The following is a 20,511-nucleotide window of genomic DNA, read 5'->3' as shown; positions in this document are numbered from 1 at the left end:
GATACTATCCCATCTTTTCCTCCAGTTTTCTTATCCTAGGATGCTTTGGGCCTTTTCCTATTGTTCCTGCTACTTCCTGCTTTCATAAACAGCCCCAAAGCGCTTCCAGAGGGTTTTAGTGCATTGAGAAGAATCTTCAGGGCTTGGCATTGGCTTTGTGGGAAGCAACGTTTCTGGTCTGCAACTGAGAAGAGGGTGCTGTTTCTGGCAGGATGGAGATTCTGGAACAGCCTTCCAGTAGGCATGTGGGGGCCTACAACCTAACTACTTTTAAGATGGAATTTGATAAGTTTATGAATGGGAATACATGAAGGGGTTGCCTGTGGTAGCAGGGGACCTGGCTCAGTGACACAGGAGGACCCTTCCAGTCCTATACCCTGCAACTGACTGATTCTTTGTATCTTTTCTCTTTTGTTTTTTCTGCTCATTCTTCTGTCATCTGTTTCTTTCTCAATCTTTGCTGTCTCTTTCCTCTCATTAGCCCTATGAGCTCTCACCCTTACCTACATTTGAAAATTATACCCAATGTGTTCAACATAGCTCTCAAAGTGACTAATTTCTTCTGGGTGGTAGAACAGTCAACTAGCTGGAGTACCATATATGCACAGAGGAGGTCTCTATGACCAACCCTTCCCTGCTGTCTCTGCCTACGCTCCCTTCTATTTGTAATAACTGCTATGCATTGTGAAATAGCTGTATTAAATTTTGTCTGTTCCCACACTAATTAATTCCCCAGAAGACCAACTGCTGTGATTAATAAGAATAGATTGCCGTGGTGTACATTTCTAGTGGATTTTTTTAAAGACTCCCCTTCCCAAAACCCTCCAGGAAGATATTCAGTAAGGACACACTCATGAGAAGCATTACATCCTTAGAGTAACTCTCATTGGCTGATCACATCTTGATGATGTAAATGTTTCCAACAGCTCCTGGAAGCTGCCTTTCCCAAATTAACCTTTTTGTGGGCATGTGCTCCAAATGCATGAAACAATTCAGTTTTCTGATAAAAGTTCTAACCTTGGGGCTGCTTTGATTTGATGTTTGAATGCAGTGGAATGGCTAGTTCAAACCCAGTCCTGCAGTTTTAAACAGAAACAAGTCTTTTGCAGTTAGATAGCCAACGGGCCTCTTTATTACTAGAGGGTGCTGAATAATACCTTATCGGATAAGCAGTCCACTGAAGTCAATGAGGCTATTTGTTGGAATAAAGTACTAGTTAGTGTAAGAACGGATATCACCATCTGGCCCTGAATATGTGGCTTAATCAAATGTTATTAGTAGATTCTGTGAAGCCCAAAGACTGTCTCTCAGTCAGGGCTCATGGAAGTATATTTTCTAATGTATACAAAGGCAATCTGAAACATGGGTCAGTTATTCTCAAGCTAAAAGAGTAAATATGATGGTGAGTATTGAAGTCAGTGTCATTTTAAAAGTGTTGCTAATAAATTACAGCATAAACCATTTCAAAATATTAGTGAGAGTTCAAATATTTTTGTGTTAGGAGCTGGAGATTTAATATGTTGGTTTGGGATTTTAATTTTGTATTTGTTCTAACAGTGGACACATAATAAGTCCTGCTGAGATGCCTATAAAATAAATATCAAGACTAAGTAAAGACAGAACAATGGAATCAACCCTTCTTTCCAAAGCTCCTGAATAGAATTATATGGCACTTGAACACCTGGTTCAAATTGTGAGTGAATTTTAGTGGAAAACTAACAGAACTGATGTGAACAAAGCACAAAATGGAGAGGCGCTGTGCTGTCTCCTGACATGAGATCTCTCTTATTTTTGCCTTGAGCCTCTTTGAGAACCAACTGCCAATTGTGCTGCGTGTTGAAGGTTTATGAGCTGCACAAATGGGTGAACAGGTTTTCACCACCAAACACATCTCTGTTTTCAGACTGAACACAGATCCTGCAGCATGGAAGGCTGGAGTATGCCTCAAAGACCAGACTCAATAGAAACAAATATGTTCTACTTTTCAGAAAGCAAGCATGATGCAAAAATCAAATTTCTGGTTCTTCCTGGTCTCAGGTTTGCTAGTGGGACATTGCATGCTGACATGAAGACCCTTTAAATACTGAGATTCACTACAAGATTTCTCTTTAGTGAATCTGACCTTTGAGTCCTTCAGCAAGGAGCACATGGCACAAAAATATCAGTGAATGTGAATCCTTTCGTTTTGCAGACCACACACTTGTGGTTGAATAAGTTGAGTAAGAGGAGCACTCTGTGGTGCCTGGACAACTACATGCAACGAGTGATTGAAATCAGTGGGAGTTATGGGTGCTTCGAAATTCTCTAGATTAGGGAAGTTTAGATATAATCTTCTTAGATTATAGAATAGTCTCACCAAGCAACTGAGTGCTTAAGGGCCCAATCCTGAGATGTGCTGCATGCCCTCAACTCAAGACTGGGTCCTAAAAACAGCAGTAGGGCAAAGCCTTGGAGATTAGAAATCAGCTCTGCATCAGCTTCTGGGGAGCATGGATGGATTTAGGGCATGCATGTCTACACTGCAAGTGAAGGTGTGACTGTAGCACAGGTGGTCTTATCTGTGCTAGTTTAACCTAGCTAGCACAGGTAACAATAGTAGTGCCGACATGGCAACATGGAGGCTATTTACCAGAGTACAAGCGCCCTGGGCCCCCTGAGTCTGTATGCAGGTTGCTAGTTCATGCTGTCACGTGTCCATCACTAGTGTTACCCATGCTAGCTGGATTAAAGCTAGCACAGATATGCCTACTGGTGCTAAAATAGTACTGTGCTTTTTTGACCTCCATGACATTATTCAATGCTCACTAGACCTTCTTAGTTTGACAACTGCAGCATGCACATAGAAACACTTTACTGCACTTCTCTGAATTCTAAATTATTTTACCCGAACAGACCTCTAAGAACACGAAGGTTCCTTTCACCCATTTTTACATTCCAATAAAGCATATGTAATACTCCATTATACACCTTAGGATTATGTGCAATTACCTCCTTCTCAAGTAATTTTGTTCTCCAGAATTACCACTCCCCTCTCATTTGTTCCCGGTAATATTTTATGCACCTTCATGAATTCATCCAGCTATGCTGTAGATCAGAACATCTAATTTCACTACACTTCGCTTAAATGTCATTTAAACATAATTAGAAAATTGGGTAAGTCAAACTAAGATTCAGTGCAATTCTGGGTTTTTTCCATTGAAGCCAATCTCTCTTTTTTCCTCACCCACTAACAACTACCTGCTCCCTCTAATATCTTGTCCAGTTCTTTCAGGTCCTGACATCCCATTACTTCTGGTCATAGGGTTTTCTCAAAGGCGGTTTCACTTAGCTCGCTTTCCCAGGCCTGTGTGTGATGACCATCCTCTTGGCTGACACACTAGGGAAGGAACCAGAGAATCTCCAGAGCTGGAAGCATGAGCTATAACACACACTGACCAGTGGGTTATATTTGCACTCCTGCTTCCATCAAGGTTCTCCCCCTGGCTCCTAATTGCTCCACCATCCCTTCAGCGATCCCTGCAGTCCTGTCATTCTCAGATGAGCAAGTCAAAGTTTTCTAATGTCAAAATGTAAATGAAAAATATCCAAATTTTATATTTCAAGGGAAAAATATGGGGGAAGAGGGGAAGTTACACACACACACATACACACTAACTATAAAGCTGGTTGGAGTGCAAGGAAACATTTAAAACTGCAAAATTAAAAATTAACAGACAACAGGAAAACATTTCCAACATTTTTTTCCTGGTTTTTGACCAATTCTCGTTGTTGGATGAGATACCCCGTGTGGTTCCCTAGGATGACACTGGCTTCTTGCCTGGATCATGCCAAAGGTGCAAGGTTCCACAGCAACTCCACCATTAACTCTGCCCTTCCCTATCAGTCTCACTAACTCAGCCCTCTCTGCCCCTTTCCTCTTCTCTTCCCTCTCTTTTGTCTTTCCCAGTCCCTTGTTCTGGATAATCCATCTCCTCTTGTCTTTCTCCCTCAGCACATTACTCACTGGTTCAAATCCATTTTTGTATAGAAAGGCACAACACAAACCAAAGGAGACAAACATTTAAAGGTTATGGCAACAACATGACCTCTGTGAACCATCATAGCACTCACTCCGTGTGTCATGTTTCTTTCTCCCGGGCTCTGTGGGTCTTGTCTACTGAGGCCCTGTGCGTGTGTGGACAGACCTACATTGAACCCCACTGACTCCACATTTAAGTCCACAGGACTCTGAACAGTCGCAGCAGTCCATCCACAAGCCACAAAGTTACTTACAGGAGGAGGATGCTGGCCACTGATTCAGGAAATCATGTGCTTAATTTTAATAGTGCTCACAGTCAAGCATGTACTTAAGTGCTTTGTTGACTTGGGCTTTTGACTGTAAGCTCCTCAGGGCAGGAACTGTCAGGGGTTCTGGAACAATGCTTATAGTGAGGGAGCTGAGAGCCATTGAACCAAACTGTAACCCTGTATATGATGGAAACCACTTCAAGCCAGGGGGTGCAGCAGCACCCCTAGCACCTCTAGTTCCAGCAGCTAAGGGAACTGTCTCCACCTACGTGTTTGTACAGTGCCTGTGTTGTTCTTCACATTAATACAAGGAAAGTTTGTGTGTAGTTGTAACTCCGCAGAAATTATAGCCTGATTTCAGCTGCAGCTTGCAGATCTGTCTGCTCAGCATTCACAAAGCCCTGCATTGCCATATGAAAACTGGGAGTTGGAACTCACCAGTGCAGCTCTTGCCACATAATATAATGGGACCCCAATCTCACGTTACAGATATAATTATATTTCTTGTTTTGTGAGGGTAAAGCTTTAGTTACAATACGATCTTCTTTTTGGAGAGGTGATCATAGGTCCGAGCGCTTCCTTGTTAAAGGTGCAACAGTTTCTAGTGATTATCATTATTATATAGAACCAGAATGTGCAAATATGTTTGTTGCAGCACAGTTTGATATTCCTGACCTGACATTCCAGTTATCGATACATGCAGACATTCAGTAAATATCACAAAATCAAATCAAACAAATAAAATAATTAACAATAAAGAGGAAAAAGTCTTACGGTTATTCTGACAACTAACTGAACATGCAGATTGCTCTTAAAAACAAGGCCTGAGGAGTTATCCTGAGAAGCTCTGGGAAACTGTCTGACTGCCATGCAGAAGCCTCTACTGATAGCTGAGACTGAAAAGGCCCAGGGAAGGGAAATTAACAGGATTGAACTTATGGCAGGGTAGAAGGAGAAGGGGGGAATGGGAAAGGTAAAGAGGACTGAAAGTATTCAGGTTTAGGAAGAATATAGTGAAAGATGGTAAATCCCTCAGATTTTAAACTCAGAAGAAACCAGTATAATCACGTGTCTGATCCCCTGCATAACACAGGCCATAGATTCCACCAGCTGATTCCTGCATCTAGCCAAACAGCTCTTGGTTGAATGAGCGCATCTCTTTTAGAAAGTCCTCCTGTCTTGATTTAAGGACTCCAAGTGATGGTGAATTTACCCCATCCTTTGGTATTCTCCTGGTCTAATTTTGGCTGTTGGGTTTAATGTGCAGATGCTGGGTGTTGTTGCTAGTCTGTGATGGACAGGAAGTCAGACTAGATAATCTGGTAGTCCCTTCTGGCCTTAAACTCTCTGATTTCTTATCATCCTGTCTTGTAATATAAGAAGAGGTCACACTCCCACAATGATATTAGTGGCTGGTTAATACAGACAAACAAAACAAAACTCTGCAGAGAGCCAGCCAGTGGAACTTATTGTCACAGGAGTTCATCTATTATAGCTGGAGTCAGAGATAATGGCTGCATTTTTAAAAGGGTTAGACATTTTTTATGGCAATTAATGACATTCACTCCTTCTTTGCCCATATTCTGCTCACAGTGACACTGTTGTAAATCTGGAGCAGCTACATTGATTTACACAGAATTACTCCAGGGTTACTCCAGCATAAGTAAGAGCAGAATCTGGTCAACTCACAATAATAATCTTTCACAAAGCATTTTATCTTTTCAAAGCCCTGTACAAACATTAACTAATTAATGCACTAATTAGCTGACTTGTTAGATTAGATAAGACCTGATGCTGCAGGGGGTAAGATGACTGCTTAGGATAGGCAGCTATTTTACACTGCATAATTTCCAGAGTACATGTTTGGGAGGAGACAGGAGTCTGTGGTTTCACCTTCCTCTGAAACTTCCTCTGTGGCAGGACTGGGCTTGTTGGATTAATGGTGTCAGAAGCAGGATACTGAACTTGATGGGCCTATGGTCTAATATCATATGGCAAATCCTGGGTCCCCATAAATCCTAGTGTAAAGACTCTTTCTCCTGCTCGCCCCACACTTCAAATTAGCAAACATTTATAGATTTTGGGTCAAGGTATAGCTGTGAATTTTGTTCCAAGAGTTCTTCTGACAATTCAACAAAACTCCTGAGTGCATGAGCAATCCCATCCCTATTCGTTAAAGCGTGTAGGCATATGCTAAATGCTAAGCATAGGAGTAGTCCCACTGGTTTTACAATGACTTAAAAAGGATTATTCAGATGATTAAAATGAAGTGAGAGTTTAGCTGCTCTGCTGAATCAGGGTCTTCAGTCAATGGCAGATGTAAGAGAATTTCAATACAGCTAATGTTGAGCTATGTGAAAAGTATTTACTATAACTAAAGTTACATTTTACAGATTTTTTGAAGGAAGTGTCCATGAGCTCCTATGCATTAGAGATAGAAAAGACTTACATTAGATCATGTTGATTTTATTTTATAGTTCACATGACAGAAATCCTTCACTACCAGATCTTTGATGGCCTCAGCATTCATGTATGTGGGCTCACGAGGCCCCAAGACCCATTTGCTCAGCCCAGCTACTCATTTCGATGCACAGTTGCGCTTGTTCACATCATAATTCCTGTGGCTCCAGATGCGGATTTATGGCACATTCAATCCAGTTCTTTGATATCCAATCTAAGTGAGTAGTGTAATCTGATCAAATTAGTGTGATCACGTTGTCCTTTAATGTCTGGCCTACCAAAAGAATAAAAGTTTTACTATTGTTACTATTTAAGGTCCTCTGTTAGCTCAAGTATTAGTGGCCTATGTTCTTAGCCCTCTGTTCAAGGGTTTTCTTCCTGAAGCCACATGTGCATAGTTTAGCTGGTGACCATGGACACTTACTTAAGTCTTGATCCTGCTCCTATGGAAGTCGGGGCAATGTTCCCTTTTAATTCAGTGGGGCAGGATCAGGGCCCTTATTGTGCCAATGGTGGGAGCAAAAAGGAGTTTAGACAGCCAAGACTTGGGCCTGGTCTACACTAGGAAGTTAGGTCCGCGTAATTACATCGCTTAGAGGTGCAAAAAATCCACAGCCTTGAGCGACACAGTTAAACCGACCTACCTCCCAGTGTGGACAGAGCTTCTCAGGGAAGTGGATTAACTACTCTCCCATCGGCATAGGTAATATCTTCACTGAAGTGCCACAGCAGTGCCACCGTGGCATTTTAAGGCTAGACAAGCCATTGGTCACCACAGTGGACATCTGGAGGTCATACCTCTGCCTGCTGCAGTGGTTGTGTGTCACTGGGTATTTTACCAGCCTGCTTTAAGAAACCTCTTTGGTAAGCTCTCATGATGCTGTGATTACTGTTGAGACACCAGTACTCTTACAGAGCCTGATGCAAATCCTAGGTGACTGATTTGGGATAGACACAGATACTGGAAGGCAGCACTCGGTCAAAGTTAAGCCAGGGTTGGGGACTAGTTTATTGTAGGGTTGGCTGTCCTTACACCCATTCTGAATGAGATATACCGGTAGGAAGGATGTTTGCATAAACTAAGCTCTCTTTCTTGTGTTGCTAGGCATTTATACCACACATCAGTAAGGTTCCTGAGCACCTCTGCCCCAATTCCAGCTGAAAGGATTTAGATCACTTACATGAGCAATGAATGACACTGATGTGCAAATTAAATTTCCATCTCACTTACTTCCCCCAGGTGGCTTACTTTACCCATGTCAAACTCATTAGACCATCCTTTTCCCAGCCTCTGAATCAAGTCTGCTTTATCTGCCTCAGAATGATGAAAGGCTGGGTTGACTCTGCAGGGATTTGTACTGGTGCTTTCTAGGAGTTTAGTTATTTCAAACCTGATGCTTAGACCACTATGCCCCTCTGGGAAAGGTGGGAACATCTGGTCATTTTTTCCCCTGTCCTGGATTATCCAGGCGGTCTGAAAGGCAATTTGTTCAAATCTGAGAAATGTTCTCAAGTATTGTGTTCAAGATTAGACAGAATTACATTGAAACCAAAAAAGTAATACTCAGTGGTCTACTTCTCCAGCTGAGCTATGGTTTCCAACTAGAAAGGGAATGAATAGCCGAACTGGACAATCTCTACTCAAAAGAATAAATGGACACAAATCAGACGTCAAGAATCATAACATTCAAAAACCAGTCGGAGAACACTTCAATCTCCCTGGCCACTCGATCACAGACCTAATAGTCGCAATTCTCCAACAAAAAAACTTCAAAAACAGACTCCAATGAGAAACTGCAGAATAAGAATTAATTTGCAAACTGGACACCATTAAATTAGGCTTGAATAAAGACTGGGAGTGGATGGGTCATTATACAAAGTAAAAACTATTTCCCCATGCTAATTTCCCCCCTACTGTTACTCACCCCTTCTTGTCAACTGTTGGAAATGGGCCATCCTGATTATCACTTCAAAAGTTTTTTTTTCTCCTGTTGATAACAGCCCACCTTCATGGATTACTCTTGTTAGAGTTGGTACGACAACACCCATTTTTTCATATTCTCTGTGTATATATATCTTCCTACTGTATTTTCCACTGCATGCATCTGATGAAGTGGGCTGTAGCCCACGAAAGCTTATGCCAAAATAAATGTGTTCGTCTCTAAGGGGCCACAAGTACTCCTGTTCTTTTTGCTGAATAGTTTAATGTTAGTTCAAATACTAGTAAGTAGTTGTTTGCCGGTTTACAATCACTTCCATTCACTCCCTGTTGGTTTCAGGACCATGTTTCAGTTTTAAAAGCTTCTATAGGAGCTGAAATAGCCTTATTGTTAAGTGAAAACTAAATCAATACTTGCAGGTGGACATCATTAAATCATTTAGTCTCACTGGAGTCATTACTGGATTGACAACAAAACATGTTTATTAGCAATCCAGGTGGCCAGAGTTACAACTTCCTCTCCCATGCCTCCAGATTAAATCCAATACCTGTAGTTGTTGGTTACTATGGACTGCCATGATTTTTGATAGTTCTGGATGTGACAACTTAGCGTTGGTCAATCCGCATTGGCAGGAACTGTCATGTTTTTATCCCTAGGTGTAACACGTCTGACAGTCTGTATGACAGCTGTGATTACTGAAACATGTCATGTGCTCCAGACAGCATTTCTCACCCTGAAACTATTCTTGTTTTCACACTTTCTTTTGGAAACTCGTTATTGAGACACTGTAGCAAGAGCTCAGGACCAGGAATTGGACAACAGGGCAGAGTCCTGGCTCCACCACTGACTTTCAGTGTGGTTTAAAGAAAGTTAGGTAAGGCAAATTGTTCAAACCTGTGTACCAAGTGTTAGGTGCTTAAATCCCTATTTAAGGACCTAAAGAAATGGCCTGAATTTTAGAGGTACTGAGTATCTTCAGCTCACATCAGAGGTGTGTGTCCTCAGCCCCTCTGAAAATTAAATGATCTTTACTTCGATGTCTCAACATGGATTTAGGTGCCTAGCTTTTAGCACCCAAGTTGCTAAACAATTTGGTCTTCTCCTTGCTCTCTGCTTCCCCTTCTGAAAAATGGGAGCAACACTTGTTACAGGAGTCATCACAACATTCCTGTAGGATAAGGGTTAACTCATATTTGTAAAGTGTTTTGAAATGCAACACACTAGACAGTGTAAGTTCTAAGAATTCATATATTTTTACTGGCCTTCTTATCCCTGCTTAGGCAAACCACCGAAGCAAAAGCTCAGCTTTAAGCATGTGCTTAAGTCCCATTGATATCAGTAGATCTTAAACATGTGGTTAAAATTAAGCATGTGCTTAATTGCTTTCATGACTTGAGGCCCTAATTCCCAATCCCAAAATATATCGAGTGCCCTAAACAAACACAGTTCCATGCAAGTGGGTGCTCATAGAGCCATAGGACAGGAAAGGACCTGGAGATGTTATCTAGTCCAGCCCTCCGTACTAAGACAGGACTGAGGGCTTGTCTTCACTACTGGAGTAAATCAACCTAAGGGCTTGTCTACACTACAGGACTATTTCGAATCTACTTAAGTCGAATTTGTGGATTCGACCTTAATAAGTCGAATTTGTGTATCCATACTAAATACACAAATTGAACTTCCACATTCACAGGGCCAGCGGTGCACTGTGGGAACCTATCCACAGTTCCCTGCCCATTTGAATTGTGGGATTTCCAATGCATGCTGGGAAAAATGTCATTGAACCGTCAATCCCGCCCTCCTGTCTTCCTAAATCTGTTCGCGCCTTCTCTGGTCGGTTACAGCGTGACGCCACAGCACTGCGAGCATGGAGCCCGCTGCGATCATCGCTGCACTTATGGCCATTGTCAACTACCTCTTCCACAGTCAGATGCTGACAGCACGGTGAGGAGAGTGGCGCAGACCTCTGGCAGTGGAGATCATGGTGGCAATGGGTCAAGTTCATGGTGAAACAAGCACAGACTGGTTGGACCTCATAGTGCTGCAGGTCTGGGATGACACAGAGTGGCTGCGAAACTTCAGGATGCGTAAGGGCACTTTCCTTGAACTGTGTGACTTGCTGTCCCCTGCCCTGAAGCGCCAGGACACAAGGATGCGAGCAGCCCTGACTGTGCAGAAGCGAGTGGCCATAGCACGCCAGACAGCTACCGGTCAGTAGCGAACCACTTTGGCGTGGGCAAATCTACCGTGGGGATTGCTGTCATTCACGCAATCGTTGAGCAACTGCTCTCAAAGGTAGTGACTGTCGGAAATGTCCAGGCCATCATAGATGGCTTCGCGCGATGGGATTCCCAAACTGCGGTGGGGCTATAGATGGACTCACATCCCTATCCTGGCACCAGCCCACCAGGCCAGCGAGTACATTAACTGAAAGGGCTACTTTTCAATGGTGCTGCAAGCTTTGGTGGACCATAGGGGACGTTTTACCAACATCAACGCCGGGTGGGCGGGCAAGGTTCATGTGTTCAGGAACTCTGGTCTGTTTAGACGCCTCCAGGCAGGCACTTTCTTCCCGGACCACAAAATAACGGTTGGGGATGTGCAGATGCCTACAGTGATCCTCGGGACCCGGCCTACCCGCTAATGCCCTGGCTCATGAAGCCCTATACAGGCGCCTTGGACACTGAAAAGGAACTCTTCAACTACCGGCTGAGCAAGTGCAGAATGGTGGTGGAGTGTGCTCTCAAGGAGATGGCGGACCTTACTGACTCGCTCGGACATCAGCGAAAAGAATATCAGTTATTGCTGCTTGCTGTGTGCTCCACAATCTCTGTGAGAGCAAGGGCAGACTTTGGCCGCTTGGGAGGTTGAGGCAAATCGCCTGGCTGCTGTTTACGATCAGCCAGACACCCGTGCTGAGAGAATATCCCAGCGGGAAGCGATATGCATCAGGGAGGCTTTGAAAGCGAGTTTCCTCGCAGAGCAGGGTAACCTGTGACTGTCCACTTGATTTTAAGAGAGCCTGATCATAAACCAAGTTTTCCCCACTTCCCAAGGACGTTTTAAAACTAAGGACATGTTTTAGTAATTAATAATAAATCTTTCGTTGACTTTGCATTCATCATTCATTCATGCCCGTCACCCCAACCAGGGTATGGGCCGCCAACAACAGATCTCCATAGTCTTCTATCCTGGGCCATTCGCTCTAGCTGGTTCCAGGTATAGCCCATTTTTTTGCTATCAACCTGAAGGTAGGTATTTCTCCTCTTTTCCGCTTGCCTTGGGGTTCCACTGCAGTGCCTGTCTGGTGATGTTGGTTGGCTGCAGTGTATGTCCTATCCAGCCCCACCTTCTCCTTCTAATTTCTTCCTCTGCTGGGAGTTGATGGGTCCTCTCCAAGAGGTGGATGTTACTGATGGTGTCTGGCCAGCGGATCTGGAGAATCCTTCTGAGGCAGCTATTAATGAAGGTCTGGATCTTCCTGGTGGTTGTTTTGGTTGTCCTCCAGGTTTCAGCTCCATACAGTAAGACTGATTTCACGTTGGAGTTGAACAGTCGAATCTTTATTGCCAAAGACAGCTCTCTGGAGCTCCAGATGTTCTTGAGCTGTAAGAAGGCTGCTCTTGCCTTACCAATCCTTACTTTGATGTCTGCGTCTGTGCCACCCTGCTGGTCGATGATGCTACCTAGGTAGGTGAAGGACTGCACTTCTTCCAGGGGGCTTCCATTCAGTGTGACTGGGTCGTTGCTGATGGAATTGATCCTAAGGATCTTGGTCTTGTCCTTGTGGATGTTGAGGCCAACCTGTGATGACGTGGCTGCCACTACGTTGGTCTTCTCTTGCATCTGCTGTTTACTGTGCGAAAGGAGTGCAAGGTCGTCGGCAAAGTCCAGGTCATCAAGCTGGGTCCACAATGACCATTGGATTCCATTCCTACGCTTGTAAGTGGATGTCTTCATAATCCAATCGATGACGAAGAAAGAGAAGTGGTGACAACAAGCATCCTTGTCTGACTCGTTCGCACCTGGAAGCTGTTTGTGAGCTGCCCTCCATGGATCACTCTACAGTGTATGCATGAATTCTTGATCAGGTTGACCACCTTTGCTGGGATGCCATTCTCTCGATCCACGCTATCGAATGCTTTCTCATAGTCAACAAAGTTGATGTACAACGAGGAGTTCCGACTGTTCGACTATGATGCGGAGCGTTGCTATCTGGTCCGTGCATGATCTGTTCTGCCGGAAACCTGCCTGTTCATCTCGTAGCTGTGGATCGACGGCATCCTTCATTCTCTCTAAGAGGACTCGGTTGAAGACCTTCCTGGCACCGACAGGAGTGTGATTCCTCTATAGTTGGCACAGTTGCTGAGGTCTCCTTTCTTGGGGATTTTGATGAGATATCCCTCTTTCCAGTCAGCCGGAATCACTTCTTCTTCCCATATTTTCTCAAAGAGGGGTACAGCATTTCCACTGAGGCATCCAGGTCTGCTTTCAGGGCCTCTGCTGGGATATCGTCAGGTCCAGCCGCCTTCCTGTTCTTCATCATGGTGATGGCTTTTCTGATCTCGTCTCTGGTTGGTTTATCGCAATTGATTGGGAGGTCCTCGTTGGCTGGGTCAATGTCTGGTGGATTTGGTGGTGCTGGTCTGTTCAGGAGTTCCTCAAAGTGCTCCGCCCATCTGTTCATCTGTAGTTCTATTCCTGTTATAGACTTTCCTGCTTGTCTTTAACGGGACGTTCTGGCTTGCTGAACTTTCCAGACAGTCGCCAGCTGTTTCATGTTACCGCTGTATGCTGCCTGCTCTGCTTCTGCTGCCAGTCCATCCACATAATCTCTCTTGTCCTTCCTAATATTCCTCTTCACTGCTCTGTGGGCTTCAGCATACTCTTTTGAGCTTTGGCCTTTGCTGCTCTAGTCCTGCTGTTGTTGACTGCTGCCTTCTTCTTCTTTCTGTCTTCTATCTTTGTCAAGGACTCTGCTGTGATCCACTCTTTCTGCTGGTGTTTCTTAATTCCAAGCACTTCCTGGCATGCTGACCTAAGTGTGTCTCTCACTTTCTGCCATCTGTTGAGTACACTGTCTTCCTCTTCCTCAGACCGATCCTGTAGTACTGAAAACTTATTCTTCAGCGTCAATCCAAAATCTTCCTTGGTCTTATGGTCCTTCAGAAGGTTGACGTTGTACTTCTGTCTGACGCGTCTATCCAGTTCTTCTTCAGCTTCAGCTTCAATCTGGCCACCACTAAGTGATGGTCGGACGCCACGTCTGCTCCTCTTCTAACTCTAACGTCCTGCAAGGATCTTCTGAACTTTTTGCTAATGCAGACATGGTCGATCTGGTTTTCTGTCATGCCTGCTGGCGATACCCAGGTACTCTTGTGGATCCGCAGGAAAGATGCTGCCTCCTATGACCAGATTGTTAAGTGCACACAGATCCACAAATCTCTCTCCATTCTCACTCATCTCTCCCAGAGCATGGGTCCCCATGACTTGTTCGTATCCTGTGTTATCAGGTCCAATTATGGCATTAAAGTCTCCCATAAGGATGGTAATGTCTTTGTCTGGGAGAGTCTCTAATATTTTCTGGAGTCTGTTGTAAAAGTAGTCTTTGTCCTCCTCTTCACTGTCATTGGTTGGAGCGTAGCACTGAACAACATTCATCTTAATCCTCTTCATTTTAGTTCTGAAGGATGCTGTGATGATCCTGGGACCATGTGCCTCCCAACCAATCAGTGCTCTCTGTGCCTGCTTGGACAACATGAAGCCTACTCCCTGTGTGTGGTGTGCGTCACTCTCCTCATGTCCTGAATACAGCAACAGCTCTCCTGTCAACAGTCGTCTCTGTCCAGCTTGCGTCCATCTTGTCTCGCTAATGCCTAGTAGGGTCAGGTTGTTGCTCCTCATCTCTGCTGCAACCTGCGGGTCCTCACGTTCCATGTGCCGATGGTAATCCTCCTGGCTGCAAGAAGGGTGATCGGCTTAGTGGCTTCGCTTTCACCACCCAGTGTCATGCATCTTCGAGTTGAAGACCCTTCTTTTTCCAGGCTAAAAGTCTGTGTTAACTCTATTGTTGGCGTTTCTGTAGCAAGCTGATTTTTACAGGGTGGAGTTGCTAGCCCCACGCCCAACCCTCCTCCTTTACCCTGACTTGGGACAGGCAGATGGCCCCAAAGGACCTCTCTGGTGGAGTTCGTTGACTTTGCATTTCTGTTTATTCGTTGAAACATGGAAGCATTCTGTGCTGGTTAAGGTGTGCACTGATGGGTGGGTTTGCAGGATTACCATGACGGCTGTGGGTTTGGGCGTTGGAAGGGTGAGGTGTGGGGAAGGGTGAGTATCTGCCCTTGGATGAGGTCTATTTTTGGGCCGGGGCACCGGGGCGGGAGGATCGTGACTACGGTCCAAATGCATGTGAAGGGAAGCCTGCCTTTACATTCGGGGATGTCAGGCACCAGGACCCTGCACAAGCATACACCTCAAGGAAAGACCCGGGGCAGCATACACCACACAGACTGTCCCTGGTGCCTAGTGACTGCAGTCTGTGTGTGCCCTGCAGTTGACCCTGCAGCCAAGTCTGTAGCATGGCACTGTGGGCTATGCAGTGACATTACAATTACCCCACAGAACAACAGAAAGTCTTCTGACACCAGAAACGTGACGGAAACAGTCAGTAACACCAAACCGCTTTTAATAATGTAATACACAGTGGGGGGTTTGAACTTGGAGTTGGGACTGGTTGATGCTGTAAAGAAAGAGCTTGTACAAATTTACGACAGTTGTCTCTAACATTATCGGTGTGCTGCGGTGCAGGGACAGTTCTCACGGCCCCTACCGCCTCCGTCTTGTCACTTTGGGTGAGGGGACAGGACTTCTGGCGTTGGAGGGCGGTTGCAGATGCACTGCAGGGGGCTCTCCTCCTGACTGCGGTCTTGAAGAACATCTACAAGGCGCGGAGCGTCATTAGACCAAGCAGCGTTTGAGTCGCCCGCTGGACTTCCCGCCGCCCCCTACCCTCCCGTCCCAGGGGGGTGCGATGCTGCTGACACAGGCTCTCCTCGACTGTCTCTGCTCTGCCGCTCCGCTCTGGAGCTGGCCATCAGTTCCTGGAACATGTCGTCCCTTGTCTTTTCTTAGCCAGCCTCTGGATGGCGGGCAGTCCGGGAAGGAGCCAAGCTGTGTGATGTGAAAAAGTAGGTGATTTCCTTGAACACATACATGTTTGCCAACAGTAAACACAGTCTAGTCAGTTTCAGTGAACAAGACCAAAGAGGGAACCAAGTCTCAGGAGATCTCAGAACTAGTCCGAGATTTCGGAATACGCTCTCATTGGCGGCGCCATTGCACTGGAGAGCAAAGATAGCTGCATCCCTCTTGCACAAAGTCCTGGTAAGCCTTACAGTACAGAGTGCTTATCAGTTAGTGCTTAGCTGTGCTCTCCTGCTGGAGGCAATGTGCAAAGCAGAAAAGATGAGCGTTATGCGGCATCTCCCGCCAGTGAACGGAAAGACCCTGTATGCTTTTCCTCTGAGGCCTGCCACAAGTGGCTGTTAAGCGAGGGTCATTCTTATGCAAAGTAAAACTCTGTTAAGCGAGGGTCATTCTTATGCAAAGTAAAACTCTGTTAAGCGAGGGTCATTCTTATGCAAAGTAAAAGTCTACCATGCACAATAGTAACAGTACACTAATTCCACTAATTAGATGCAGCACTTCCACAACGACATCACCCTGAGGCGTGTCAGGCGCACAGAGAGAGCGGATGTTAACAGAAGCCCTGCACAGACCAGGACCCTACGCTGCCATGCTCAGAGGCGATGGTCCCCTGTACCTGAGGATGGCATGGCGCGAAGAGTGTGCTTCAACGGAGCACCCAATAAAGCACCTCTCCCAAGAAACCTCTTGCTGAGGCTTTTCCAGCTGCTCTCTGAGAGCTTTTTTGAACTATCCCCAGAGGACTATTGCTCCATTCCTATATGTGTAGACCTGCTGTTTGTATAGTTTCATATTTAAAAATTTTTATATAGTATTTCTATTTTTATATATATCCCTGTTTCTTAAAAATAAATGTTTCCCTGTTTGTAGCACTTACGCCTGATCCTTCCCCTGATTCCGAGTCTTGGTAGGGGATCTCGGGGATGGTTATGAAGAGATCCTGGCTGACAGGGACAGCGGGAGTGGTTTCGATGTCGCCTGCGCCGTCCTCAAAAGACCCTTACTCAACTTCCCCATCGGCGAACAGGGAGGAGGAACTGTCACACTATTCCGTCCTCGGAGTCCACCGTCACTGGTGGGGCACTGGTGGCAGACCCACCTAGAATGGCATGCAGTGCCTCGTAGAAGCGGCATGTCTGGGGCTGGGCTCCGGGCGTCCGTTTGCCGCTCTGACTTTTTGATACCCTTGTCTTAGGTCCTTCACTTTCACGCGGCACTGCATCGCATCCCGGCTGTATCCTTTCTCTTTCATGGCTTTAGAGACCTTCTCGAAGGTCTTGCGTTCCGCTTGTTGGAGCGCGCACAGACTCCTCGCCCCACACAGCGATCAGATCCTGGACTTCCGGTCAGTCCATGCTGGGGACCTCTTTCTATTCTGGGATTGCCCGGACTCCTCTGCTGGAGAGCTCTGCATCGTTGCAGGTGCTGCGGAGCTCGCCCCGATGTGCAACCAGAACGTCAGATTCAAACCGCCCAGACAGGAAAATGAATTCAAATTTTCGCGGGTCATTTCCTGTGTGGCTGGCCAGAGAATCCAAGCTCGGACTGCTGTCCAGAGCGTCAACAGAGTGGTGCACTGTGGGATAGCTCCCGGAGCTGCTAAGTTCGATTAGCATCCACACCAAGCCTAATTCGAGCTAGCAAGTGCGAATTTAGCGTTACTCCACCTGCCGGGGTGGAGTACCAAATTCGAACTAAAGAGCCCTCTAGTTCGAATTAAATGGCTTCCTGGTGTGGACGGTTGAGCGGTTAGTTCGAATTAACGCTGATAAATTCGAATTAAAGTCCTAGTGTAGACCAGGCCTAAGTTACGCTACTCCAGCTACATGAATAACATAACTGGAGTCAACATAGCTTAGGTTGACTTATCCCAGTGTCCTCATGGCGCTGCATCGATGGGGGACACTCTCCGGTCGCCTTACCTTACTCTTCTCGGGCGGGCTGGAGTACCAGAGTCAACTGGAGAGTGCTCTGCCATTGATTTAGTGGGTCTTCACTAAACCTGCTAAATTGACACCTGCTGCATCGATTGCAGCAGTGTTGATCTCCCAGGTAGTGAAGACAAGCCCTAAGTATACCTAGACCATCCCTGACAGGTGTTTCTCCAACCTGTTCTTCAAAACCTCCAGTGACAGGGATTACACAACCTCCCTTGGTAGCCTATTCCAGTAATGAATTATCCTTATGGTCAGAAATTTTTCCAAACATCTAATATAAAGTGCCTTCCAAAATCTGAGAGGGATGTGGTGCGGAGCATGCTTTCCGAAGTCTTGAAAGAGCACCACTCCGATGTGGAAACTACAGAACCCTAACTACCGTTAAGAAAATACAACCTTAACAGAAGTGTCAACTTAACAGACACTCCCCCACTCCCAGCTGGGTGGGAGCCATGGCAGAAGCCTGAGGAGCCGTTCCCCTGCCCTGATGGGAGACAGGCATCCTTGTCAAATTCACAGCTGGGTGAGCCATGAAATTGACAACACTGCCCAACTCCCTGTGGGGAGCGGGTGGGGAAACTGAAAAGTCCTGGGCGGCTTAACCCCCGCTCGTGGCAGGAAACGGGAGGTGAGAAGACCGAGGCAGTTTGCCTCCTGCTCCCAGCAGGGGGTGGGGAGGCAAGAAGCCCTGAGAAGCCCCACTTCCGGTGGGGAACGGGGAAGAGGGGGCAAGAAGCCCTGGGTGGCTTTCCCCCCACTCCCAGAAAGGAACTGACGGTGGGAGGGCGAGAAGCCCCAGGCAGCTTCCTCTCCACTCCTGGCAGGCAATGTGTGTGTGTGTGGGGGAAGGGGGTCTCACCAACTCCTGGTGGGGAATGAGGAGCAGGGAAGGGGCAGCCCACGGGGAGCCTGCGGGGCAGCAGGGAGCTGCCAGCAGAGCTGAAAGCCCAGGCTCTCAGCTCCCCACACTGCCCCCTTTAGGACAGTGGAAAGACTCCCGATGAAGACACACACCACCAACCCAAGTAGGGTAAGGTAGACATGCACTTCTGCAGTAATTACTGCTGTGGCTGTAAGTCAGCCTAATATAGGTGGACCTAGGTTTGCTGTGAAGACATACCCTAGGATATTTGGAAATATAACAATACAGTACATATGTTTAGTCAGTTATAGGGCTGTCAATTAATCGCAGTTAACTCGTGTGATTAAGTCAAAAATTAATCGTGATTAATCACACTGTTAAACAATAGAATACCAACGGCAACGTATTAAATGCTTTTGGAAATTTTTCTACATTTTCAAATATATCAATTTCAGTTACGTCACAGAATACAAAGAATACACTTTATATTATTTTTGATTAAATATTTGCACTATAAAAATGATAAACAAAAGAAATCGTATTTTTCAATTCACCACATACAAGTGCTGTTGTGCAATTTCTTTATCATGAAAGTGCAACTTACAAATGTAGATTCTTTTGTTACATAACTGCACTACAGCAGTCGACCCAAGGTTTAAGAATCTGAAGTGCCTTCCAAAATCTGAGAGGGATGAGGTGTGGAGCATGCTTTCAGAAGTCTTGAAAGAGCACCACTCCCATGTGGAAACTACAGAACCCTAACCACCATTAAGAAAATCAACCTTCTGTAGGTGGCATCTGATTCAGATAGTGAAAATGAACATGCGTCGGTCTGCACTGCTTTGGTCATTATTGAGCAGAACCCATCATCAGCATGGACGCATGTCTTCTGGAATGGTAGATGAAGAATCAAGGGACATAATCTTTAGCGCATCTGGCATGTAAATATCTTGTGGTGCTGGCTATAACAGTGCCATGCAAACGCCTGTTCTCACTTTCAGGTGACATTGTAAACAAGAAGCAGGCAGCATTATCTTTTTCAAATGTAAACAAACCTGTTTGTCTGAGTGATTGGCTGAACAAGAAGTAGGACTGATTGGACCTGTAGGCTCTAAATTTTGACATTGTAGAAAATGTAGAAAACATCAAAAATATTTAAATAAATGGTATTCTATTATTGCTTAACAGCGTGATTAATCACGAATAATTTTTTAATCACGCAATTAATCATGCTTAATTTTTTTAATCGCTTGACAACCCTAATTAGTTATAATATATTAAAGGTAATCAAAGAAATTCCAGAACGTCTCTGCTTCTATCTCTCAAGGACAAGCAAATATTAAGAATTACAAACCATGGAAAACATTCATGTTTTAGGAAGAGGCCTGATTTTGAAAGGAATGTAGGGTGTATTATCAGAGTGATAAGCCTAGGTAGAGCGGGGCCTACCTACCTCACCCTGTTGCAAGAAAACCTGCTATGTTCTTAAACTTGAGAGGAAAACATATAGTTAAAATGGAAACTTCTCTTTATTGCTTAAATACTGAAATGACAAACCGTCTCTGTGAAATTCATACTTGCAAATATGTTAGCTAAACGCAAAGTTCCTAATATCGCTGCTATGTCAAAGGTAAAATTCTTTATGTACCAGCAAGGAACTTAATGATCTTACTAGACAAGTGTAAGGGGCAATTTAAGTATACAATATTTATATTAATTGAGGATTGATTAATTAATTACTGGCAGTGCACAAGAAAACCCTCACCCAATTCAGGAAGACAAGAAAAACATTGCTCTGAAAGTTATTGTGTACAGG

This window comes from Mauremys reevesii, linkage group 6, assembly GCF_016161935.1.
Source record: "Mauremys reevesii isolate NIE-2019 linkage group 6, ASM1616193v1, whole genome shotgun sequence".
NCBI lineage: Eukaryota > Metazoa > Chordata > Testudines > Geoemydidae > Mauremys > Mauremys reevesii.
Note: the sequence above shows the minus strand (reverse complement) of the source record.